The following is a 21225-nucleotide window of genomic DNA, read 5'->3' as shown; positions in this document are numbered from 1 at the left end:
CCCAATAAGCAGGAATTGCTTAATTGTGGTTGTGTTCAGGTTTGGAATGGCATGCAGGACCTGGGCTGTGAAGCATGAAAAACCTTCCCAGACATTTCCATGCTGAGCAAAATTTCTTTCATATTAATTCCTATCTTGAATTGATAAGTAGTTGAATATTTACGCTCTGTGCAGCATGAAAGCTCATTATATGTAATTTAGAGGCAGATGTAGCAGCCAGCTGTGAGACTCAGTGTGCCCCCCTTTGCTCACTTGAAAACACTTCCATGTTTGTGATTCATTTCCATTCGTGAATATAGGGACTAAGATGACCGAGGACTAGAAAGAAGGGGGAAGAGGCATTTTAATAGTTGATCTAGGCCAGATATTACCTGTCCATGTAGTCTGAGTGTTTGATACAGCTGAACTTTGACAACAGGATCTTTGGGATGCCAAGCACTGTGTCCAGAGAGAGTGACTGACAGCTACTGTGCTGAACTTGGCTGTATTTAAGCACAATCTGGGTCACACTACTCTCAGCAGACTTCAGTAAACATGCAGGCCTGAAGATAAGGAGCATTTATTTGAGCTGAGAAGCCTGGGAGGGCACAGCTGAAACAGAAATCAGGCTTCCTGGGTTGGAGGGAATTGTGGTGGTGCCTGCAAAGCCTATCTGTTGGTGTGCTGCAGATCTATGAGAGCTGTTTTCTTCAGCTATGCTGATGCTTTGGTTTTCCCCCTATTAATCTGCAATCATGTGGACATGTTTCTTCTTTGGACCCTTCTCAACAACTTCACAGTTGCTAGTTTTGGGGTCTAGCTTCTCTGAAATTTGCTGGCTCACTCCTTGTTCTTGCTTGTTTTGCATACATGAAATAGTCTTTCTCTGACACTGCCTGTACTGATTTTCTAACAAGCCATGTCTGGAAGCAGCTGTACTCTCTGCTGTAATCCTGTCTGCACTGCTGGCCTTGCTGTTACGAACAGGTCTTACAGAAACCTTATCAGAACAGGCCTTACAGAAACCTTATCAGGTCAGGGACTGCTGCAGAGTGGAGTGTGGTGTTGTGGAGTGCAGTGTTGGGCCTCCTGAATGCTGCTGCAGCCATTTAGCAGCCACCAACAGTAAGGGAAGACAGCATAAGTAAATAGGGAATCCATTTGCTTCCTTCACACGTCATTGCAAACAGCTTGTGGCAAATTCGCATGGTTTAATGGTGCTTTCATTCATGCATGCTATCACATGCGCATCCCTGGAGATGCTGCCACCGCTAGAGATTAAAAAAACATGGGAAGGAGAGGGTCATTTTGAAACTCCATGACAATTAAATTAGATGTGTGATGGGTATTTATTTGTCTGATTGGTATTTGTTTCCACACTAGAGCTGCATTGGATTCCCTGTAGCATCATGTGGAGGAGGTAGCATGATGCTTTACTAGAGTCTGCAAGTAAACCTGTTCAAATGCCTTTGATGTTTCTGATAGATTGTCATTAGTCTTTAAGCATGGAAAACTTTGTGTTGGCCTTGAAAAAGGAAAACAGCATTTTTAAACTTCTAAAAATCTTGAAAATTTTGTATTTTCAGGGATTGGAAAGATGAAGAGGTCTACATATGATTTTAACATAGCAGGAGGAAGTTTTCTTCCACTCCAGTCTTGGAGATGGTGATGTGCCTGCAAGTGTTGGGTCAAGGCTTCCAAAATAAATGATCCCCAGAGAATGCTCTTTCACCATGAAAACATAATCATTGTAAAAGCCTATGATTTAGCTCCCTTTCAGGCAGAAACAGGAAATGCTGCCATGCTGTCCTCCAGCCAAGTGACCTACCCCATCTTGGTGGATACTGACTGACATAGACAGGGGAGTTTTGTTGTTTAGTGGCATGGTTTGGCAGAGAGTGAATGAACTCCTCTGTGCTTGGCTCATTTAGTCAGTGCGTGAAACATTTCTGTAGACATGGTAGCAGATGTGTCATGCTGGATGAAACTTCTGTCTTGAACCGAGGTAGTCATGCTAAGGACTGTAGAGCTGCTTCGCTGCGTCAAGAGGCCACAGACTCTCTTGGTAGCTGTGGCAGTGAGCAAAACACTCTGAGGTGGAAACATCAGCTTTTGCGTCCAAGAGATGAAGAGCGTGGATCTTGGCTGTGTGCCACTGGGTATAAAGGAAGCTTGTCCCACTGTGTTCATATTGGATATGAAAAATCTTCATGTCTTAAAAACTGAGCTAGTGGCTGCAGCCACATGGCTGTGGGGAGCTTTCCATCTGTTCCTCCTGCCATCTGCAGAATATTTTTTTTTAATTGTGCAAAACCTTCTTGAGCATATCCTGCAGTTCAGCCAGTTCCTTGTGCTCTGGAGCCATATATGCAGCTGTAATCTTTAAAGTGCTCCCACCACCACCAATCTTTGAGTTTTGGAGCATGTGTAGAATGGAGTGAAATGCATTCATGCACTCTAGCTGACCTCTGTTCCTCTATCCACACCACCTAACTTTCAACTTGGCAGACAGCCACTGCTCTGTTCACTTGTGGATTTTTTGGCAGGTTGTGTCTATAACATACATAACTTGAAGTACAACTGTCTGCTTTCTGTCCCCCTTTTGCTTTTCTAGTCAAACTTTCCACTCCGCACCAGCTGTTCTGCATGTCTGGGATACAGCTTCCCTTTGGTTTTACCTCTTTGTTCCTCTGCTTCCCTGTGCTGTGGTCCTGACCATGGCACCTTACCATGATTAAGCAGCTCCTCTCTGTCAGACATATAACCTCCCAAAGCCTGTGCTGAGCCCTGCGGTTGCTTTAAGGAAATGGACAAGTGTAGTGACTTTTTGACACTGACTGTGGTTTACAGGAAAGTTACTAGCCCTGTTCTAAAGAGGAAATCCAGGCATAGAATTAAACTGCACTTCAAGTTTATGCAATGACTAAGGAAAGTGCTGGAAATGGAAACCAGCTGCCTTGTCTCCCCCATTTGCTGACTTCCCTAAACCCTCTACTCTTTCTTTTCTGTAGACAACATTATAGTGTACGTTGTGACCAGAGGAAGAAGCTGTGCCACTGCTGTCATAATTTTGGCTGAGCTCTTGAAGACAGCTTGAATTCCCTTGCCTGAGAGAATTCCACACAAGCTCCTGGTCTCCAAAGCAGCTGGCTCTGCATGTGCTCTCTGGACAGGCAGGATGTGTCTTCTGCAAATGCTTTCCTGAGCAATGGGGCATTGCAGTCTGCTCTGTCTCTAGCACTGAGACTTCCAAGAGCTCTGAGTACCTGCAGTCACTTCAGCTGACAGCATAAAACTCTCTGGACTGTGTTTGTGATGCAAAGAACATCAGCAATTGATCTTCAACCCTCTTATGCTGCCAGGAGTTGTAAAGATTAGTGGAAGACACATTGACATGAATGGAGAAGAAATGTCTAGAAGCATCAGAAAGAAATAATTAGAGATGTCTAAGAATGACAGGTGCTGGTGGCACATGTGTTACCAGGTCATCAAAATTAGTACACCTATCTCATAGAATCCTAGAATTGTTTGGATTGGAAGGGGCCTTAAAGATCATCTAGTTTCAGCTCCTCTGCAGGACACTGGGCAGGGACACTGGGCAGGGACACTTTCCACTAGATCAGGTTGCTCGAAGACCCATCCAGTCTAGCCTTGAACACTTCCAAGAATACCTACATGGAACGAACAACAGACAGCCTAAACCCTGACAAGACAAATCTGAAATCTCAAGGCATAAAACATGCTGGTTGGATAATAAAGGAATAGAATTGGCACATTAGTTATTGAGATAAAGAGACAAAAGACAGTGAGTATACCCTAATGATCCACAGAGCTAGGGCAAGATAATCCTAGGATTATAATTATGCCAAGATCCTCTACCAATCCATGTTGTTGATTTTGCTTTCATGAGAGCATGAAAAATGGTTGTGGGAGCATACATGCAGACAAAGCCTTGGCTTGCAGGGTATCTGTGAGCCATTTAAGATGCTGTAAAGGCACCGATGAATTACTGGATTGTATGGATGCCACACAATACAGTGGGAAATCTGGCTGTGCTTGGAACCATCCTTCCAGAATCTATTAACATGAGGGAAAACTCAAAAGATGGCAGAGGACTGTAGTGTCCTACTGCAAAACAATTCTGTTGGTCCACTCTGAAGGGTACAGCTTTGAAATGGAAAAGGAGAATGTGAGTCTTTTCAAATACGGTGTACAGAAGTATGATGGAGCCCGCATTTTCAGCAGAGTTTAATCATAAATGGAGAGCAGCTATGAAATAGTTTTCTCAAGAAGGCAAAAGGATGCCTGTTGATTAGAAATGGTTGTCACTTGCTGGATTTGCTGCAGAGTTATAGTTTTCAATCTAGTCCTGTTCCAGCTCCACTTTATTTCTTCCTGTCTCAGAACAGCTTGGCACAAACAACATGTAAGTTCCTCTATCTTAGGCTCTTTAAGAATTAGACCTGTAGGGCCTGCTAAGGGAAAGATTTAGCTACCTAAACATAGGTGTCTGGTGCCCTCTGGTATCTGAGCTGTCTGCACAAATCATGTGGGACCTGCAGGACCTCCTGTCTTCTGAAGCAGCAGCTGGAGGCCAGCCTGGAGGCCTGAGACATTCCCAGTAGTGCTGCTGCTCATACCTGTGTGTGGGCACTGGAATGGCATCCCTGGAGCAATCCCATGGCCCAGGCAGCTGAACAGGAAGAGGCAGGTACTGCCAGAGGATGAACTGTCCCATTGGTCTTTGCTGCCTCTTTATATAACTTAGCTGGGAGGTGGAAACTGTGCTAGTGCTTGTGCTGTGCAGCATCCAAGCTGCCACAGAACCACCACTAGAGAGATGGGGAGTTCAGGTAGCCAGGAGAGGGAATGCAGTTGTGAGGACCAGACATGATCTCCCAGACATCAAAGGCTTTGGGAAATGGGGATGTGTTTCTCTTCAGCTCACTCACTAGCCTTCCCAAAATGCATGGGAGGAGGACAGCTAGATCTGGAATTAGGGGTTTTGTTTCTGTACTTCAATGACAATTAATAGGGACAAATGCTCTTCAGTTGCTAAGGTTGGAATCGTGTTCTACTATACTTTGCACTTTGCACAGGGGTGGTGGAGGAGCTGATCTGGAAGTCAATTACTTGGCAGAGTCCTCAATTGCAGGTCAGGGTGCTTAGCCTTTGGCCTTTAGAAAGTCTTGAACTGATTCAAAGTTGGGAAGAGTTTGAAGCACTTACTGAAGTGGGGAAAGTGTGGTCCTTATTTTTTGATAGTAATTTGGTTCTAGTGTTTAAGCTGGGATGAAGAGGTTTCAGCTTTTCAGATTCTTAGATTGAAGATTCTTCTTCAATCTGACTTGGGATGCTTGGTCTTCATACTTTCAGGGTTAAGTGTGACTCCCTCTCAGGGCAGCTTTTGCCTGCCAAAGGACCTTTGTGGCTGTCTGCAAAAACCACAAAGACTGAGACTATTATGTCTCTCAGTGGAACATGAAAAGCTACATCCTGCATAGGCAGGACAGAGCTAATTTCTGAGCAACTGCATGAAAACAAGTGAAGTAAACCAGAGGTCTGGGCAGTGAACCCAGCCTTGCAAGACACTGAGACACAGCTGATTGCAGGTGAAAGGGGTTGTCGAGAGAACTGTCCCTCCCCTGCAAAAAGAATGCCCTCCAAAAATGGGAGGAAAAAAAAGAGAATTTGTGGAATTTATTTTTCCCTTTGTAATCTGGGAGCAGCCAGTCTTTCTGGGCTGCCTTCAGCTCCATCCATCATTGTTCTCAAAAAGCAGTTTTTCTGCACTAGAGACTGTTCCCAGTCTCTGTTCCAGAGACTGTTTCCTGCCTCTGGAAAAGGTAGTGCAAGGCCTCAAAGGGATGTGCATGTGACACTGGTAGCACAGCACAAACCTCTTCCACAGGCATGGGAGTGCTTTGTTTCAATTATTTAGCCAGGAGAACTGGAAATGACTGTGAGATTGTTGAAGGCAGAAAGGACAGAGGGCTGGCTGCAAATAGGAGTAAGAGAACAAGTAAGGGACAGCAGTAAGAGAAGTGCATCTAACAATGGACTCTCCACACTGTCATCAGTCTGGTCCCTCAGACAGGCAAAAAATCCCCAACAGAGAAAGAGGATGGTCTCACAGAGGAGAACAAGAAAGAATGCAGAGTGGATACAAGCAAATACATGCATAAGCATCTGCAAAAACCGTGGTGAGATTTAGCCATGTGCTTTACAGGCAGAATCCTGCTCCTCCCTATGGGCTGTATCTCTCTTCTGCCCACAGGTAGGATTTACAGGTACTGGAGGGGGCAGGGATACCACCCTTGGCACAACCTATGGGGTAGGGAGTTACAGAAATAAAGGACTGGCAGACAGCTCCCAGACTGAAATGTGTTTTGCATGAACAGTTCGTGCTGTTCTGTGTAACAGACATCTGTAAACAGACCTGTAAACAGGTAGCAGGGCCAAAGTTTGCCAGAGAGTTTGCTTGCAATGAATAATTCAACCAGTCCTGCTACCCTAAATTTAGATAATAGTGCTGCAGTCAAAGGCTTTCCAAATTTGGCAGCTAATGCTATTATGGACTTGTCTCCATGTTTGGCCTGAGGCCTGCCCTGTTTCACAGGTGGTTTTGACCTTGTGTGACAGCATCACTGCAAACTCTTTCCCTTTTTACCTGGCAAAACAGGCACAAATTCTTTCACCACCTTGCTAATACCAAACTAGTAGAGCAGCCGATGTTGTTTTAGAGGAGACTGGATTTGGGGGGGGCGGTGAATGCTGCCTGCAGTTGGGCATCTGAAACACCTTCTTGAAGTTCAGCAATTTTTCTTCCCAATGTCATCTTGCCACTGGTGGTGATCTTCGTGCAGGGTCCCCTGAGATCTCTAGCTGGCACCTACTTCTTGGACTCTGGATCACCTCAAGGTTTCTTCAGCACCTCCTTTCTCTTTGCCTTTTTCTGATGACTGTAGGACACTCTCTGTATATAATACCATAGGATTCATTCCAGTTCATCTTAACCCCCAAACTAGCAGGCTCAATGTAAAAAGGAGTCTTCAGCGAATGCTAAGGGACTCAGAAAACAAACTTGCACAAGATGGAAAAGAAAAGGACTTCTGAACAAACAGTATGCAAGTGTATTTGTAGCATAAACCTTAAACTCAGATGCATGTTTGTCAGTGACTAAGCCTTTCCTGCAGTCCATGTTACCATGGATTCAGTGTCCCCAAGTACACCCTCTCTCCCAGCTGTTGCCCTGTTTTCCACAGAGCTTGTCACATCTCTAAGTACGATTCCTGGTGGTGCTTATACATCTTCACTCTGGTTTTTGGACAGGACAAAAAGTATCCTTTACATTCTAGAGCTATGTGTTGTTTGCCTTCAGGGGTGATTTCTCCTGATGGGGTCCCAGCCACTTGACAGGAGTGAAGGAGGTGATTGGTTTCCATCTGCTTGGTATTTGTAGCTTTGTTTCAGAAGAACAGTGTCCAGTTTGAGGACCTCCAGAAAAAATATGCCAACAAACTGGAGTGATCTGAGCAGTCATTATGTGTAAAAAGCCTCCAAAAATACAAGCTGGCAGAAAACCACAGTCCTTACTGGTAAGGCAGGAACAGTCCTTGGACAGGGTGGTTTCTGTTATAAGTGGTGCATGTGTGATGGAGAGACATGCCTTTCTTCTGAGCCATGACTACGGGGAGAGACAGGGTGTGGGGAAATAATGCTGCCCTCATCTTTTACTCAACGCTCATCTGAGCTCAATGCTAGGGGAAGTCTCCTGTCAGGCAGGAAGGGTCTGAATGTGCTCAGAGAGAGGCAGGACGTAGAACTTCATAGTTTTGTTCACTGCCTACATCTGGCCCTTTCTTAGGTGTCCAAGATGACTCCAAGTACATTTCCAAGGCCAATCAACAAGGACTTGCAGGTGAGCAGGACCAATGGCTTCCAAGGCACAGAAGTGCTAATAGCCAATTCTACAGAAAGAGCAGGAAGGTGCATGTAGCCATAAGCATTACTTGAAATGCTCAGGCAATTTCAAGTTTTAGCATTTCCTGGAATTCCTAAAAAAGCTTCAGCATTTTTTCCAAGTTGTTAGTGCTTTTTTCTCCCAGCCCTAGGTTCTTTTACAACTTGCTAATGTTTGATACCACAGGTTCTTGATTTGTCTGTGGACTGCTATAACAGAGAATTCTTGCTTTACTAATATAGAGGAGGTCTTTTGGTCTCTAGCAAGGAAAATATCAGAAAGTATTGAAGTCATGTTTACCTTGCACTTTATTTCAATTTTCAGATATTTGCAGCCCCCTGTGATGTGGCAATTTTGTAGCAGCATTGTGTTCTGGCTTGTTTACTTTGCAAGAATCAGCTGAGGATAAATTCACGCATTTTGTATTGCTCAAGATGTCAAATAACTGGAAATGTCACTGAGGCAAAGAGGGTCTCACCTTGAGAAAGGTCATTGCTTATTCAGGTGTCCTTTTTTCCAGATCTAACTGCAGCGAAATGTTGGCCGAGTAAGTTCAGGCAATCTTTCCCAGAGAGGCAAGTACAACTAGCAGTGTGAGATGAAAAGCACTGATATATCTAAAGTCAGTAACCTCCACAAAATAGATCTCACTGGATGCTTGTGCCACTGTAGGCATTTTCACCATGCTGGCAATCGCTTAAGCCAGCTGCAATAGTTTCTGCTTGTACTTCTGAAAACTCTGTTTAAGGATTGTGCACAACACAAAACAACATCTGAGAAGGAAGCTTTGAGTTTCAGAGTTGTTAAGAAATTCAGGGCCGGTCCCTTGTCTGTGTTTGTCCAGTAGTAAATCTTCTCTTTGGAATTTCTTTTCTTGCTGTTGCCACACAAGGCTGTAGGGCTCTGGATATTTTTGAACTCTCTTGAGTGCCCTTTTCTGCTTGAGAAGTCCTTCCCGTTGCTGACAAGTTGTGCTCATACGGAATTCTGCTTTACATGGTCAGCTCATAGCCACGTGTTGGACTGCAAGGTTGTCTGTCCTTAGCTCACCCTCACAGCAACATAGAAAAGGTCTCTGAGTGGGGAAACAGCGAGGTCTCCTTGCTCAAGAGCTCAGAGCTGAGAGTGGAGAACACTTATTCTGCCAGAGGGAAGTAGTTGGTTTTACAGCTTGGACACACTGTCAGCTGCACAGGGACTCCTTCTCGGGAGTCTCCTGTGCAAGCCTGGTGCCCTGAGGTGGACAAGGGCCTGACCAGAGCAGCCCAGCTGTGTCCCACACTGCTGTGCTTGCCTGTGGAGTCGACAGCCAGTTCTCACCTCTGGTCACTGTGGGGCGCTGGCATTTGGTCATGTCATCTCAGATTTGGCACTGACACTTCCCTGCCCTCTTCCTGGGAGAGGGCTGAAAACTGTTGGCCATCGGATTTGCCAAGTGTTTGTGTTTGGAGCAACACAAACATCTTTGATCTCTGTACTTCCAGACTGGCTTCTCTGCTCTCAGGAGCCAGAGCAACAGGGAATCTCTCACCACCAGTGGTCCTGCACCAAGTCTCGTGGAGTGTGATGTCCCTGGAGGAGAATTCCCACTATTGGAATGCTCAGCCTTGATTTTTGCCTGGAGAAGTTTCATAGGTATTTTCTGCTACGGCAGACTGACAGCCTAGGGCAGCAGTTATCACCTTCCTGCAGACTTCTGACCTTCCCAGGAGCAATGCTGGACCAAGGCAGATCTGACTGACACAAAGACTACAGACAGGCACAGGAGAGTTGAACAAGCCCTCTCACAGCATTGTGGACTAAAAAACTACCCAGGCCCGATGTCCCTGTGCTGCTGGAGGGAGAAGGGAAGGAGAGCTCAGCACAAGTGACTGTGCTGCATGCTTTTCTCTTCCCTTTGTTGGTTGTGTAAGGATCAGTTCATGGGAGGCTGTGTTTCTGCGGAAGCAGTGACTGTGGGGTTTTTTCTCATTAACTTTGCAAAAGCTGGCCCTGTTCCCATGTTTGCATACTTCTGTCAGTCTCCTAAAGTGCACGTAAGCCAAACATAGAGGAACTCAATTAAACACTGACTGCTGGCTTTTGCTCTTTTGCACAGCAAAGATGTTTTTTTGAAGGAAATGTATTGTGCTTATTTAAAAACATATTTTTTAAAAAAAGCAAATATGTCAGACTTCAGCTAGCTTGGTACTAGTTCTACTTAGCAACTCTGAGGAATTAATAATTAAAAAACATTTGTCTCCTTTGGCAGGTACTAGTTGAGAAGGCAACAGAAATGAAGAGGGAGTAGTTTTGCAGCCATTTTTAACATTCTTGAGGTGACTGGCTTTCTGATTCCAGTTTTACAGTCTTTCAGTGTACACAATTCAAACAAACTGCTTTGGATAGCAACAGTTCATATGGCTTTCACTAAGGGAGTCTGAACTCAGAAACATCTTGTTTTTAAAAAGGATTTAGAAACACTGGGGCAGGGGAGCAAGGGAGGTTTGTCATGAGGTTTGATTCCCTGTATGGAAGATGGTGAGATTCTCACTCCAGCACAAGCTCATTAGATGACTTGATGGGGACAATGCCAAATCTGAAAACATTGCCAACAGACTTAAAATGTGGTGATGATCACCAAAATATTCACCATAGCCTTCATGTCTTATGAATGCCTTTGCTGTGCAGCATTCCTCTGTGGTCACAATCAGGTCCATCAGCGTGAGCTTGGGCTGGGAGACTGTCACACACCTCTTTCTGCAACAGCAAACCCAGAGAAGCAGTGCTGGGCCTTGGAGCTTTGTAGGGCTGATCTTTCCCAGTGAGACTGCTCCTCAGTGGTCTTGGACAGTTGTCCAGACTTCTCTCTTCACTGTCTCCTGTCTGACCTTCGTCCTGTCTGCAATAAACCATTTGTGCAAAGGCTGCTGTGAGCCTCACTGACCCCTCGATCCGCCTGCCACAGGTCATGGCAGGCAGCTGAAGTCCCAGGCAACTGGAAAAGGGGCACCCCATCTTTAGAAAGGGTAGAAAGGAGGAGCCTGGGAATAACTGACCTGTCAGCCCCAAGCCTGTGCCTGGGGAGGTCGTGGAATAGATCCTCCACACCAAGGCCCAGCACTGCGTGTCCTTGCCTGTCTTTGCAGGCTGCCATCTCAACCTCATGAACTCACTGAAGAAAGATGCTATTTCTTCCTTGCTTCTTGGGAAACCTCATCTCTTCCTTCCCTTTCCACGCTTCTCCCATCTCTGGGTCTCAGCACTGATCGCTGCTGGACTTCCTGGGATCAGTTCTGATAGTGAAGGCCTGTGAATCTGTGTTAGGTACTTCCATGCAAGACCGTGGTTTTGGTGCTTTAACAGCATCACTGATCTGACACTGCTGAAGGCAGGAGAATGGTGGGATGGCTGGCTCATGCATTCTGTGTTTGCAATGGGCTCTGTCCTTTTTCATCTCAGAGAGAGGAATACTGGCACGTGCTCATGTTACCCTGTGCCATGGAGGCAGTGGGAAGGAGGGCTGTCTTCTCCCCATCTCTCTCAGGGGGAATCACACCAAGGGAGAGGACAGGTATCTTGTGAGTCCACAGCTGTCTCTGGTGTGAGGGTTAAATGAGGAAAGGGGACTTGCAGCAGCTGTGGAAAATATGACTGCTCTCACCAGGGAAAGGGTTTGGAGCCAACAGGCAGTAATAACCCTGGCCTGAGTAAGAAGCAGCAGGCTTGGAGCCTGGCAGCGAGCCTTTCCAGACAGCAGGGCCTAAGTTCCAATGGGATTTTAAAGACTCCAAGGCATGGGTCCAACTCTGTAGTCCAGGGTTTGCTCTGCCAACCCTATGAGCCAAGGAAGCTGCGGACTCCAACGCAGTACCCACAGAAACATTTTTTCCATGCTAATCCTTCTTTTTGGTTAAAAAACTCCCTGAAGAGCGAATGAAAGACGTAAGTTGAGTGCCTGGGTTTGTTTCAGTGAGAAGAAAGCCATAGCTGTACCATAGGCAGACACTGCTCCCTGCAAGCCTGCAGGCCTCTCTCATGATGAATTCAAACATTCTTGCAGGGAGGGGTTTGTCTGTGCCACGAAAATGGCAATGTTTTTATTCTTTCCTCACCCCAAACCAGGATGGAGGCTCAAACAGAATGTGAATCAAGGCTCAATGGATACTTTGGGTTGGATTTCTCCATGTTTCATCATGCCCTTTTCAAACACTTGATATTTGGCCTTTTAAATATCGTATTTTTCCTCTTAACCAACCCATTCCTCGGCCCAAATTTTTTTTTCATTAAAACCCTGGTCCTAAGGGACTTAATATTAATTCCTGGGGAGAATTTTTGCCTCCAAAAAGGCAAAAACTAGCTCAAACAAAACCACAGCCGATTCTGCTACCCTGTGTTTAGACGGTTATTCATGGCCACCCAAGAAAAGACTTCTTAACCCACCCTACAAGCACTTGGGGGGACACTTTATGTCTCTGATTGGGTCTTTCCTTGGGCCTCCTCACTTAGAGTTGCATATGCTTTACTAAAATAATTTTGGTGCAACAGGGTTTGGCTCAGCTAAGCCCCAGGGTTGCTTTGCAGTTCTATGAGAGCTGGTGTGACTGAGAGGTGCTGGCTGGCTTCTGGTCAGGGTGTGACATATATATTTCTCCTCCTTTCCTTGAGGGAATCTAATGGACAGTGCTGCTTGCTAGTTAGGTGAGAAATGTGCAGCTTGCCTCACCTTGAGGCATCCTTGTCTGTGGTTGCTGCTGTGTCTTGGGGAGAGGAGTGACCTCTCCCTAGTTCCTCACTCTCCTCTGATCTGGAACTCTGTGGTGGAGCAGGATAGCCTTGGTGAGCCTGGGGAACTCTACTGTCCTTCCTCAGACTTGTGAAGGCACACAGTGGAAACATAAAAGGCCTCTCACTGCCATTTCCTTCAGCCTTAGTCTCCCATAATTCCCATTTTGTGGTGCTGGAGCATCTCTACTTGCCTTTTTGGCCTTGGGGCTCTTTCTCCAGGTCCCTCCTTCGTCCACCAGCCCACAAGAACACCCTCTCACCAACCCACCACCGCTCTCCTGGTGGTTGTCTATGACAAGTGGCATGAGGGGAAAGCAAACCCACCAAGGAGAATGCTTCCCTTATTCTTAGCCTTCTCTGGCCTCTCCTAGGCTGTCTTTTCTGTTCCTCAGCATGACTGCCAGGCCCTCCCAGACCACTGGCCGCTTTCCATGTCCTCTCCATAAAGGAGCAGATGTTTAGCTGGGGCCTGTGCAAGGCATCTTGTCTCAGCAGGGTGGAAATGTAGATGGAGTCACCCTCGAGATTGTCCCCAGCACAGGAAGCTGTCCTGGAAGATGATTTCCACATGAGCAGGTGGGCCTTCCCTGGGAGCTACCCCACGGAAAGTAAGAGGCTGTCTATCTAGGCAGATTTGTTTGGTCCTGTAGGCAGTCTGGCCATGGATATATCCTGTTCTTGTTTAACTGTGGCATATTCTGCTCTTTAGCTGCATGGCAAACACTTCTTCAAGTAAATGAAACTAGAGTAGCATCTTTCTTCCTTTCTTCGTCATAGTTAAATCTGGGAAGAAGGGTAGTTTGCAAATACTGTGAAATAATTTCACTTTTTAGTAACCCAATGAAATTAAGAAATCCGTTTTCACTGCTGTAAAGTGGGAGCCAGCACAGAGCTGGCAGTACAGAGAGACACTTGAACTCCATGGGGGAATGATTTGTGAGGAATGGTATAATATCACCAGAGACCCCTGAGATGCTGGATAGCAGATCCCATGGAAAGAAAGCTGTGGTCTGTGTACAAAAGTGAGGGTTGTGTAAAGGGGAATTTGAGATGTGTGTCTCAATGGCAGGTGCACGCACCTCAAGTAACTTTTTAGGATTTTGAACATGGTGTGAAATAATATCTCAGGTTGCCTGGAAAAATTAGGAAGCTGGCCAGAAAACAGAGAAGGGAAAATTTCTTGGGGTGTCACAAATAAATGCAGTATATTCTGGGGAAAAGGCACCTGGATCTGCAGTCCTGAGGACAGAGGGACTTTCCCGAGTTAGCAGACACAGGGGTCAGGCAGGCAGGCTGCCAGCCTAACAACACCACCAAGCAGCAGGATATCAGTGTAAAGGTTGAGCAGGTGCAGGTCCACAGGAGTGAGGGTTAGGTTTGTCTGTCCATGAAGGCACTTTGAGCTGCACATCCTACACGATGGCCTCACCACGCAGCCCTGTGACATGTGGCCTGCAGGTTATGTCTTGCCTGTTATTAATAACCCTGTCCTGATGTCTCTCCATGATATTCTTGCAAACAATTTTTTTTCTCCTTCTTCAAGCCAATTATTGGGTGAGAAGCCAGGCCCTTGAGCAGCATGGCTGTCACGTTTCTCACGTCAGGGCATGGTTTGCTGCTCACCCTGCATGGCAGCAGGAGCACCCAGATGTTTGGGTGCCACTTAGCTGTGGATATCTCAGGAGCAACCTAGGGCATGGCTTGCCCCAGTAGCAATGAGAGGGGTATGATGTGCTCCTCCATCAGCAGTGGGATTCCAGAGAGAAACCAAGGCAGGGAGAGGAGACCAGGAGTGGAATGGAAGAGCTGAAATGGGGATTTCTCTCAGGGAGATTTCCACAGCAGAACAGGACAAGGAGAAGATAGTGTGAGAGAGTGGCCCAGGAAAGGCAGAGACAACCTGAGATACTGTCTGGCCAGAAAAGAATTTGTCTTTACCTTGTAAACATGCCCCTGCCTGAGTGTCCTTTAAACATTCAATTTCTTTTTAGGTGTGTGCATTTTCAGTGCAAACTACACCAATAGAAAATGGAGCTGCCCTCTCTGCCTCCCTTCCAACCTGTTCTCTCCCAACAGACACAGAGCAATGACCTTCTTACTCTCATTCTACTTTTCGTGGAAGGGCAGTAAGCTACATCATGCTCGACAGTTTAAAAGTGTAAGTAAGGCTAAGGTATTGGGGGGAATTATAAAATTGAGGTTGGGCAAGGGATATCAAACCTGCCCTTGGAAGTAAATTCTTCCAGTGTCCCAGTGATAAGGCATTGGGTGGAACTCTGTTAATAATTGACACAGCAGACATTAAATAGTGGTATCAGGTTACATTAGAAAGTCTGCCGGCTTTTTGTTGCTAAACTAATGGACTTTGGCTCCAGTGCAAACTAAGCATTGCCTTCTCAAATGCATTGGAAGAAAATGGATGTGGCCATCCCTTCCTCCTGCCAGACCGATTTGCTGAAAGCCCATGGTTGTCTTGGCAGAGAGAGGCTCTGTCTCTGCTGGTTATATTTTTGGCTGCTAATCAGCATGAGCTGGGTCAGACCCTGTGCTGGGCTCTGAAACTTACACTTGGAATTTCTTTTTCACCCCTTGCTTATCAAAAAGTTTCTCAGGTCCAGCCCAGTCATGTTCTGCCAGTGCTGACCTTGTGGCTAGACGCTGTGGTTTGCACGTGAACAGCTGATATAGGTCATTAAAAAAACACCAGAATAAAACACCTGCTGCCTTTGCTGGACTGGTTCTTCCTGGGTTCACAGGAGTAACAGGCAATAAACCCCTGTGAGAGCCACTAACCTCAGCAGATCTGGCTTAGATCTCACACAGAGAACAAATTTAAAACGTAAGCAAATAGTTTCACAAAGTCATTTGTTAGAGCAGAGCTTTAACATGAAACCGCTTTAGCTTTAAACTGGTAGAACAGCAGTCTGAGATCAGGGAATAGAGGGAGAAGGGAAGGGGAGGCTATGGCATAAAGATAAACTTATTTCAAATGATTTGCATAGCTTTGAAGGATAAACAATAGATAAAATTTGTGTTGACACTGCAGAAAATAGCACGGTTAACTTGCATTGGGTGGGTCAGAGTTTGTACTGCTGTGTGAAGGTACTGCGAAGAGGCAGGCACTCATTTCTGGTTCAGGTCACACATCAGCATGAGGTCAACAAGTCTCCGATGAGAAAGCAGGAAGACTAAAGAGGCTCATCTCCAAAATGTTTTGTCCTGGGTGTATTTCTGTCCTCAAAGAGAGTGCCACTCTCTTTAAATATGCTTTAATCTCAGTCGGTTTGGCCTTGGGTGTTAAGGAAAGTTTCCAGTCTGACCGTTGAGGAGACTCTCAAGAGTCACAGTCCCAAGGCCAGACTGCTGGGACCGAAGCCCTTTCACGGCGAGTGGCTCCAGTGTCCCACTTGCCTCCCTGCACACCCCACTCACACACAGTCAGACCAGGTTTCCTTACCAGTTTGACCCCAGGTTTCCCACAGCAGAGTCTCAGATATCTTGTTCCATAAAGCCATTTACTCATGGCACAGTAACACAGAAACACCTGGAGCTGGTGCCTCCAAAGAAGGCCCAAGGATGGACTCCTGCACCTTTATAGCCTCACAATCTACCTGCACACAAGTCTTGTTCTTCCTCCCGAGTCCCTGCTCCTAGCCCCCTCTCTCCCTCTTTATCTCCTTTGTTACAAAAAAGGCCAGCAGTTCCCGGTTCCTGCTGTGTCTCTCAAGTGTCCATTCACCTGGCTGCCTGCCCGCATCCCCCTCCCCAGGTTTGTGCCTTTTGTTATCCCAAAGGTTGGCAGTTCCAGGCCTCTTGTCTCCCTGGGCTTCCACCCAGAGCTCAATTTGCATCTCAAACTGCAGTTTGCAAACCAAGCTACCTGGACCAGATGTATTGTGTTCAAAACCAGAGGTATGAACTTCCTTGCTCAGATACCCTCCTTCAGCACATAGGTCAGCCAGGCTCTGGTGTGTGCATGTTCGCCTCTGGCATCGTAATCCCAGATGGGCTGCCAGCACCTCTGCCCCTGCCTGCCAGCTGCAGAGTGGGCAGTGCACGGGAAGGTACAGGAACGGTCTGTGAACATGGCAAAGATGCCCACCATGGGGCTGTGCCTAATGGTTGTCTCCAGCACACCAGCATTTGGAGGGGAGACCACAAGCAGAGACACCCTTGGGTCCTGTTTGCCACATGGACTGTTGATATCTCAACTCCAGTCCTTCATGCTATGCATCTCTCCCTTGACACTTCCTCCCCTGTTTTTCACAGAGTGGATGCTGAGGCTGTTTTCCAGCATTCCAATAGAGAAGTAATAATTTCCACGTATGTCGCCATGCCCCGAGTACGTGCTTAGTGCTGGCTTGATGCATCCATTTCCTCTGGGAATGCTCTAGGCTGGCTGCACACAACATGCTAAGAAAGTGATTCCAAGGAGAATCAGAGTCATCACTACAGGAAGGTACTCACAAAACTACATCTTGGCAAGCTAAGTGAAGCAGGGAGGGCTGCCTGGCAGGTTGACCATGCAGTTCCAAGAAGAGAGCTGCAGTCGGGCCAACTCTACAACTCAAGGGACCAGCAGTGGTCAAACAATGGAGCTTTTGCTAATTCTGTGGTGTGGGGCTTGTGGCACTAAGTTGGGAGAGCTCTGTGAGCCACAATGGAGAACACAGAAACGGTCCCAAATCTGCTGAATAGGGAAATGCCATCCCAACCATTCAGAAAACAAACTGGAAGTCCTTTCAAAGTAGCACAATGCCAGAGAAAGCCAGTCCAAAAAGGTCCCAGAGATCTAATTATAGCCTGCAATCAATGCTGCTCTTATCCATGCTGCTAATGAACATACATGAAGTGAGCGGTTTTGCTGCTCCAGGGCTTCTTGCAGTAGGAATAGCAGCTTAGCAATAAACTAGCTGCCTTGCCTTATTAGGGCTCACTTTGACTTCTCCCAGATTCCCAGCCATTGGTGCATGCCCTGTGGAAATGTGGGTGCTGTAGTTGAGGTTGTTCACGATGGGGTAACCAGGTCACAGCTTTGGGGAGGCTCTGGCACATGCCCATGTGGCTGCATTAATGGCACACTGAGGGCTGTGTGATGAGGGACAGGCCTCCCAAGAGGGGCAAAATGCCACATTTCAGTATGTGAAAGAATCCCAAATTCCTCATTGCACAGAGAAAAAAAAAACCCTTCAGGTGCCAGGTTATATCCAACAGCTTCCTCATGGAAAGAAAAAGTAATGATCACCCTGCTTCTTCAGAGAATGAAGCACAGAGAACAGAGGCCAGCACCTCTGTGTTATCAGATCAGCTCTTGCAGTACAAGGCTGTGCCAGGCAACCACATCTCCTTTGCATACTCAACAGAAAATAGATCTGTCCTATGGCTCTGGTCCAGACAACACCTGCCAAGTGGAAGGAGAGGCTGCTGCTGCTGTGGAGGAGTTGCCTTCATGCGCAGATGGGAGACGCCAGAGGCAGTTCACAGGCATCTGGCTTTTTTTTTCTCTCTCCCAAACAAAAAAACCACAAGGTCTGTCTTGTCCTTGAAGGACTTGCAGGCATTCACTAGGTAATGCAGAAAAATAGATACTGGCTGCAGTGAAAATAATGACCAGAGTCAAGAGAGAGTCCCTGGCACCACAAGAGGAGGGACTGCTCTGCTGGGGTCTGACCTGAGAACCAGCCTTGAGTCACTCTAGCTTTGTCAAGGATACTCCTTTCAAAAAACATCCTAGAAGCATATGGTCTCAATTTTCACATGGTTAGTGACATTTTTTCCTGTATTGCCTGAAGGAAGTTATTTGGATGATTCATCCCCACAGTTCAAAAACTGCACCAGTTTGGAGTGGTCTAGTTCCCTGGGGCTCTATTTACAGCTCGGTCTGCTGGGCTGCAGAGCTGCTCCATACCAAACAGATCATTCTCTCCAGTCAATGGAAAAGTTTGAGTTACAGAGATGTCTCCAGCATTCAAAATTTTCTGTTCTCAGGGTCTATACTGCAGCTGGGAACCTGCCTTGGTGACTGCTCACCTGTTCCTCTTACTGGGTCACCTGCACCTTGAAAAAATCTGGCTACTGATTCAAGCTCAGATGAGTTTGATGATTCTAGCTGTTCTCAGTCCTCCTTTGGTGGAAGATGCTATAAACTGCATTTAATATTTTCCTGTAAGACCATATCCAAGTTTCATCCTACTTTGTTAAGGCTTTGTTAAGGAAACAAAGATAACCCATCTCTGGAATTTAGAAAGGAGGAAGCAGCCAAGCACAACCACAAGCAGCAGAGCTGAAAAGCAACACCAGAACTGAAAATACAGCTGCTGGTTAGCTCATGACCTCCTGTATATTTCAGAAGAAAAGAGCTTTTGCTTTTGTTCGGCTGGAGATAGAGCTGGGAGGACCCTTACTTACACCAACTTGTACAGAACTGGCTCACAAGTCTCTGCCTGTGGCCGACTTTAGGAGGGTATTCCCTCAAGCAGGCAGATTGAGTGTCAGAAATGCAGATTCCCTGAAGGTGGAGCTGTGAGATCTTGCCAGATGGGTGCTTTTTCCAGACTCTGGCAGATCTCTCAATTTAAGTGTCTTTCTCCCTTGCTTTTTCTAACCAGAATGGGGGAAGGTGCTTGTCATCACTGGGGGGCTTTGCTCTAGGGAGCTGGCTGATGGCAAGAAGAAATGAATAACTGCATGTGCTGTGCTAGGATGCCAGCATGATTCCACTCAGCAAAGGGACCACTGTGACACAGAAGACCAGGGGGATTGGTCAGGAGTGGCTTGCAGCCAGTTCCCAGCCCCATGAAAAGCATGGCTCAAGCTGACAGGTGGCTTAGAGGTGTTCAGAGGAGCTGCACCTTCTCCAGTGTGGCCATGCAGCTGCAAAGTCTGAGGATCTCAGCAGTGCTTTAATGCTGAGTGTGACCTTCATTGTATAAAGACAGAAGAAACCTGAGAGCCTCTGCTGGCTCAGCTTGGCATGATGTGCAAGCACGCTGGCACTCTTTCATCCCAGACATTCAAATGTGATGCAGGATTTTTCCCAAGCTGTCTCCAGCTGCAGCTTTGATAGATTTAGCCCCTCCAGCACATAGAAAGCAGTGAGTGTTTCTGATGCCAGGCTGTGTGATAAGCCCCCCAGCATAAGGGGCTTATCCCAGGCCCTACATTGCAAGACCATATTCTCCACTCCAGGAGAGGTCTGCAGCCTGGATCATTCAGCTGTGGATGTCTACCAGACCAGGCATTACGTATGAGTGTTTGTTGTAACTTGCCTTGCTGCTGCATTGCTGTCCTGTAAAAAAAGGAAAGAATTACTAAAATGCTCAGTCATCCACCTATTAACCCCTAGAAGTGCATCCCTGCTGGCTTTATGGCTCACTTTATCAGCACGGGGCTGCTATTGCAGGGCACTTAGAAGCATTGAAAGATTTGTGTGTAGATTCATTGGTTGTCTAGGAGATCTGTTGACCATCAACTTAAAAGTTAGTGTGTGTCTGCCATGATTGCTTGCATGGCTATAAAGCATTCAAGAGATAATTGTTCTGGTTTCTGAAGTGAAATTCTTCTCCTGCCAAAGCCACTGCAGAGGAGCAGAGGTTTGGTAGATTTATTTGGTTTTAAGTTCCCTCCTTTTGTGACTTGATCTGCTCAGAGACAGCTTCTGGGAGAAAATAAAGCAAGACTGTGACAGCTCTCAGACCAAGAGGGAGACCTGTTCCAATGTCTCCTAGCCCAGTGACCAGCTGTGCTGTTGCACAAGGGGTGGAAGGTGCCACATCACCTATAGCTACCCTGAACCCTGGCCTGCAACACCATCAAGGACACATTCTGCCAAGCTCATGGATAAAGAAACACTGCATTTCTGATGGCCACTCAGATGCCAAAAAATCACAGCCATTTGGAAAATGCAGGAGAAGCAACACCTGCCAGGTGTCCAAGGGAACACCACGTGGAAGGGGAATGGTTGTAAAACCCTCAGTGGACTGGAGAGGGCTATTATATTTCTTCCTACGAAAGTGACTGTCTCCATAGCACTGGAGTGTCACCACACAAACACCGAGGAATTACACTCCTGCTGATAATGCTCCCGTTTTGTTCTGGCAGGGGCCATAATGATGGAAAGCAGATGCAGGAGATAATGAGTTCCCAGTTGGGAGGGAAATTGGGCTCTGTTTTCCTTAGACTGGAAGATGGGATGTAGGTCCACTTAGGCCTTTGACTCTTGACAGTGGGATTTTCCAGCAAATGTGTTGGGAATATGGCTCTACCTTTTACTGCAGGATGCCTTAGAGGATGGCAAGTACCTTGCTGTATGCGTACAGCAGCTGCTCCCTTGCTGCAAACATCACGTTAGACTTGCCAGCCCCAAAATATTTTTGTCCTGTGGCTGCATATGTTGTAGCCCCACATCCGTACATCCTGAATCTGGCCAGGAGCTGGGAGAAACCAGGTGCTTTGTCAAGACTACAACATTGTGCACAGTCCTTTGACTCCTGAGGACCATGTCTTTTCCCCTAGGA

This window comes from Prinia subflava, chromosome Z (assembly GCF_021018805.1).
Source record: "Prinia subflava isolate CZ2003 ecotype Zambia chromosome Z, Cam_Psub_1.2, whole genome shotgun sequence".
In the NCBI taxonomy this organism is placed as follows: Eukaryota; Metazoa; Chordata; class Aves; order Passeriformes; family Cisticolidae; genus Prinia; species Prinia subflava.
This window is presented reverse-complemented; position numbering follows the sequence as displayed.